Source organism: Calidris pugnax, unplaced genomic scaffold (assembly GCF_001431845.1).
Source record: "Calidris pugnax isolate Ruff unplaced genomic scaffold, ASM143184v1 scaffold11, whole genome shotgun sequence".
NCBI classification, from domain to species: domain Eukaryota; kingdom Metazoa; phylum Chordata; class Aves; order Charadriiformes; family Scolopacidae; genus Calidris; species Calidris pugnax.
Window position 1 is genome coordinate 4,460,773 of NW_015090803.1, and position 6,000 is coordinate 4,466,772.

At 43.8% G+C, this 6,000-nt stretch overlaps 1 protein-coding gene across 1 annotated transcript in view; it reads right to left on the minus strand.

The window, feature by feature from the left end:
- Positions 1–6,000, minus strand: part of LRRC3B (leucine rich repeat containing 3B) — a 44,625-nt gene extending 38,625 nt beyond the window's left edge. Inside the window, exon 1 of the mRNA XM_014937663.1 lies at positions 5,894–6,000. The gene's annotated coding sequence lies outside the window, so the exon portion shown is untranslated. The remainder of the gene's footprint in view (positions 1–5,893) is intronic.

A 6,000-nucleotide genomic window follows, 5' to 3' on the forward strand; every position in this document is an offset into this window, starting at 1 on the left:
TTTCGTTTGGTTGGGTTTTTTTAAGGTGTGTATTGAAAACAATACATAAATACTGCTACATGAAGAATTAAAAATCATAATAATTTAAATGGAAGTCTAAATAGATTGGAATTTAAACGGAAGTCTAAATTTCATTACCCAACACAAAAAATAAAAATGTGTAAAACAGTCAAGAATTAAAACACCCATAGCTTAAACTTATTTTGGTTTTAATGTAATAAGCTGATATTTCATCAATAAGATGTACAATCAGCATTGCTTGCTTAACAACATATGACCTAGCAAGCAAGTTCATATAAAATTTTTGTTGTAGATCTTCTGAGGAAGAAGTACTTGCCTTTGCTCTTAAAGGAGGAGTAGTACTTACATGAACTGAACACTGTACACCCAGTGCTTTTGTTTCTTTTTGATTATAATGCTTTTTACAATAGCAAACAGCATAGATTAATGTGAATGTCCAAAGGCTTCACTCTTTTGCTGCAAATTATTCACATGCACATAAAAATGTGTACTTTGTAAGTACTACAAAAATTCTTTGCATGAAGCAAATTCTGCCAAAACAATACACGTTTGCAATCTAGCCAAGGGAAATAACCCCCACATGCTTTGCACATGTCCCACTAACTCCCGGTACAAGCATATTAAATAGTCAGTCGTTCAAGCACTCCAGTGAAATGATGAATGCTCATGATCTTTACGTAGCAAATATCTTTGGTTAGTACAGTTGCAAAAGTATGTAGTTTTTGCAGTTTTGGTAAACTGCAAAAAAGCAGTCCCTTTAAAATAAATGCTATTATTTGTTGGAGGAAGAGGTAACTTTCACTGCAACTTTGACAGAAGAGAAAACAATACCACCATTAAAACTAACAACACCCACCAAATATACCTCTTGAGACAGCCTGTCACTAAGGCATGCCACCTTTAAAAACATGTGTCCTGATAACTGAGGTTGTGCATCCAATGGATGAAGCAGGAACATGAAGTGACCCCCCAGGAGAACAGTCTGTGCCCGACTTCCACAATTTCAGTAAAACGCAGGTTGTTATGTAAGCACTGTGATATAGGGATTTATACAGAAAATATTTTCCAATTGAAAACTCCACAAAAATTTTAAATCCATCCCCTGCCCCATTTGATCCCTTCCTGTCCTCCTCTTACTTTCTCTACGCATTGTTTCCCTTTACCAACTTTATTTTTTATTCTGTTTGTCTCTCCTTTTACTGTCACTTTATAAGCACACTTTTCATTTATTGCTCCTTGAATAATAAAATAGTCTCCATTTGCTTTCCTGATTTCAAGCCAGAGTAGCATCCCATTTACGTGCTATCACTCATTTCTATCACCTTTCACTTTCTCTTCTTATCATATCTTTATAGTACTATTTGGCAGGCAGAGATCAACTTTTTTCTTCTTCTCAAAGGGTAAGTTAGGAACTTTATGAAATTGGTATTAACGTAGGACAAAATTCATTTAAAACACACACTAGCTAACTGAACTGCCCCTGAAATACAGAGGCAAACCGCAATCAAGTACATCAAGATCCATAGTGCTGATTTTCATCTCTGTTTAAGTAAAAATTCCAATTACCCAGTTCAACCTATCTCTGAAAAGGGCTTTTACCAGACTTGTTTACTTGAGAGGCATTTTTATCTTCCTTCTATCTGTGGAGTCGAGACACAAAAAGCCAAGTTCAATCCCTCAGCGAGGCTTCTAGTCCCACTGAACTCAACCAGAACATCCTTTCCAAAATCCCATGGCAAGCCCATGGCACAGCAGGGAGCTGAGCCAGAGGATTATGGTGCAACCCCACCGACCCCTTCGTCCTTCGGGAAGTCAAATGACCCAGCTCAGCTACCACCTTTCTCCTCGCTGTCTTTTACTTTTCCCCTGTCTCGAGGGCATCTGGCCACCTTCATCGGTTTCCATTTCTCTCTCTCTCTTTTTTCATCCCTATACAAGTTCACACCTTCCAGAAAGAAAAAACCCGTTTTAATTCAGCTACCACTGCCTTTTCCTTGCTGATGGAAAGCAGGACTCAGGAGCGGTGCAGTAAAAGGCTTTTCCCATGTCTGGTGTTGAAGTCAGTGCAGAAAAGAAGCTAATTTAAAAAAAATAAATCTGCTTGCTGAAGGTACTCAATAGAGCCTTTAAATATCCATGCGGGAGAAGAACAGAAGTTACTTTCTTGTTGTTCAGTAGCAGTAAGCATTATGTTTTTTCTTCAAAGTTCAAACTAAGTCTCTGTGTAAAACACAGGAGCGCTGGCTACAAACGCTGGTTAGTCTGTAAGGGAAAGCAACACCAGTCCTCAATGGCAAGTAGGGACACAGACACCAGTCACCCCCACAAATCTTCACCAAACAGGAGCATACGTCTTTAACCATGAAATAACGAGATCCTCCTCCAAAGTGGGTTCATCTAAACCACGAGCTCAGACGAAGCAGGGACCGAAACTGACACCACATCATACTGCTTTTTCTCTGGGATGCACCCACATCTCCCTTGCATATCCAGATGACCAGACTGCACCAGAACAAGGGAAGCACAGAAACTACTGTATGAAAAGCAGAGATTTAAATTCACCAGAAGAGAACAACTCTAAATTTGATGCTACTTCACCCGTAGCACGGTGGATTTAAGAGCAGAAGGCACACCTTATTCACGCATGTTCATATTGACAGGCTGTAAGCCGTTTTAAAATACTTATTGAATGTGCTGGTAAATTCCTACAGCTTTATTGCTTGTAGTTTCTGTAGACATACTGACATTTGATTCATACCAGCACGGAGGTGTTCTACCAAATCTGCACTTTCGGGACGTTACTTTTAAAAAATAAAATAATACTTTAAAAGGCTTGGCCAAGCAAGCCAAGGTAAATGATACGTCCTCCATGAACTCAAATAATTTATTCTCGGCTCAAAATACGATCATTTTAAAATAGGGTTCTATCTAGCATTATTATAAGTTTCTGAATTTCATAGCTGCATAAGAGTTCTCTATTTACTAACACATTTTACTGGATGAAGCAAAATTATAAAGATTACTTTGCTGGCCACAGAACATTAATTTAATCTGCATTCTCAAGTGAGGACTGATCCAAAGACCACACATACAGATGACAAGGACAGTAGTTAGATATAAATCCTACAAGTGATTGCAGATGCAATATTCTATGCTGAGAAAAAGTACCTTCCTTACTCCTGTCTTCTAATGAACTGAAATTGGAGCAACAAATACTTCTACACATTTTCCTGCTTGCTTATTCATTTCATTCAAAAGTTTAAAATCTTCCTGCCAGTGAGCCACATATCCCATGTGTTACTCTCATAAATATTTCTAGTGAAGTGACAGGAAATATCCTTAAAAGCAAAATTCAGAAGTGCCATATTATTAAACTGAACATCTAAATGTGATTTTGTAATAAAGCAATAAATTTTCTCCGGGTTTTGACACCCAGATCTGCAGTTCTGTGTAAGGCTGAATTTTATAAATTTCAGTTCTACTGCTTGGAGGTTATTTCTTGAGCTGAGGGATTATGTGTTTGCTCTGAAGTTACTCTGTTTCTAACGCGGCTTCAGTGTGAGTGGGAAAAGATTCCCGCCTCCCAAAAGATTTGAAATATGGACCCTGTAAAGCACATGGCAGAGACAAATGACAAATGTACTCTTAAAAGTCTTTGTATTCTATTTTTCCATGGCAAAGCTCTCATGGACTTTACTAGTACAGGGCTGGATCCACAGCATGAACATATATCCCTATTAAATGGCACTCCTTTTTCAATTAATCTCTCATTTGTGGCAAAACACTTTGAATCTTGGTAGTTGCAGATACAATCCTCCTTCCCACTCACTCAGGCTCTGATCTCCACCATACTGAGCAGCTTCAACTCACCCTAAGGCAATGGAAAACTACAATCACCCAGAGGAGCTCATCTTAGCTGGACTGATGTCGGTGCAAATTTTAACAGCAGATCTCAGGGAAAGGAAGATCAGGGCTCAAGTGACCCAACCAGCAACGGCTGAATACATGCAGGATCTCTGGACTTGACTCCAAGTTCTTCTTCTATCAAAGACTTTGTGCCAACAGGTGCATCCCCACATAGTGCCATACGCTGGAAATATCTGAAAAGGGGCCCAATCCTGCTATCTTGAGTTGCCAGAATATTACCTGTAGGAGTAATCCCATAGAAACTGACAGCAACTTGTGTAAGAAAGGGCTGCAGAATGAGCTAAGCAATCACACTGTTATAATTAATTCAAAGCAATTTTACTATTTAAACCAGAAAATTAAGACTCTGAACGTAGCAAAGGTTTTGCAAATTTGTCCATTCAACAGCTCAAAGACTTTTTTCCCCTTTAAATCAAAGCAGAAGCCCATGGTGTGCCTGTCCTTTTTAATTAAATTACTAAGAATAATATCAACGGGCAAGCCATATGAACACTGTGGTGCTCTATATCAAAGCCTTCAAGCTACTGCTTTCAGTAGGGTGTGACGCACACCTTGCAATTTAAACGTACAAATTATTAGACAGATTACCACAAGAAGAAATTGTTTCCAGCTATTTTTCAGCATTCAGAAAAGGCTATCCTAGTCGGAGCTTTCGGCTCTAAAAGTACTCATTTTCCTTTCTTTGCCAAATCTGTAACATTTTCTCATGGTTATTATTTTTTAAAAAATTACAATCATCTCAAAAGCCTTAGCTTATTCTGTCATTTTCATATATAGGTAAATACCTCTGTGCTCACTTCTTTGAAAAAAGCACTAAATGTTGTTTGCCTGTTCCTCATTCTGACTCTTTAAGTAGTTTATTCATGCTTTCCAAGTTATTTGGCTGTTTCATTCTGTAAGCACACCATTTCTGCTGTCTAGGGACACTCAGAAAGACTGGATGATAAGCCGCAGCCTTGAATCACTTTGCCATTTTCTAGCAGACACTCCAAAAATCTTCCAGTTTCTTATAAGGCAGAAGCCGAGGAGGAAAGAAAAAATTCCCGCTGGCTCATCTGAGACATTTTCCACATTTTTGGAGAGGGGAATTCTGGACGTGTCGATTGCCAGAGCGGCAGGAGAGAAAGCCTGCAGCTTCCACAAACGCACACACCCCCACGAGTACCCACTACCCGGGGACACTTCCCCGCCGGCTCTCGGGTGGCGGCCGTGCCCCCCTTCGGGTCGCCGGGCTATCGCGGAGCCCCCCGCCGCGGCAGCGCTCGCCCGGGGAGCCCCGGGGGGCTGCACCTGCCGCCCGGGGAGCCCCCGCTCCGGTCCCGCCCGCGGTCCCACCGGCCAGCGGGGACGACCCGGGGCGGCGCAGCTCACCTGGGGTCGCCTCCTGCCCCCGCAGCCCGCCCGCTGCCATTTGTTGCTGGCGGTGGGGAAGGGAGCTTGCCCTCTCTCTCCCCTCCCCATCGCGGCCGCTCACGTAGCAACTGGTCCTGCTGGGTCTTTCCAGCGGAAAAACCCCACGGGAAACCACACGCTCGGTGGCTTCTCCCCGCCGCCTCCCAGCCCCGCTCCGCGCCCCGGCCGCCGCCTGCATGCTGATCAGCGCGACCTCCGCCGGCCTCGGAAACCCGCACAGCTGCGGGTGATCTTGTTTTTTACCCCCCTTCCCCCTTTTGCGATGCTGCTCCGGTACGGGATGGAGAGGGGTGCGGGGCTCAAACCCCTCTCTCCTTCCCAAGCCGGGGGGTGGCAGCCCCCTCCCCGCCTCCGACCCCGTCGCGCACACACACACACACACCCCCACAAGCACTGACGGGCCCCGGGGGAGGGTGTATCTCCCCATCGGCGCTGGGCAAGGTGAGGGGCTGGGCGGCAGCCCCACGGCAGCGCTGCTCGCCTCCCTCCCCGTCGAGTTTCCCTTCTCCCCCCGCTCCCCCCCGCAACTCACATGGCGGAGCGGAGCCTTCCCGCAAAACTTCGCGGTGTCTCGGCTCGGCGCGGCTCGGACACACGGACACACACACACAGACACACACACACACACACACACATAGA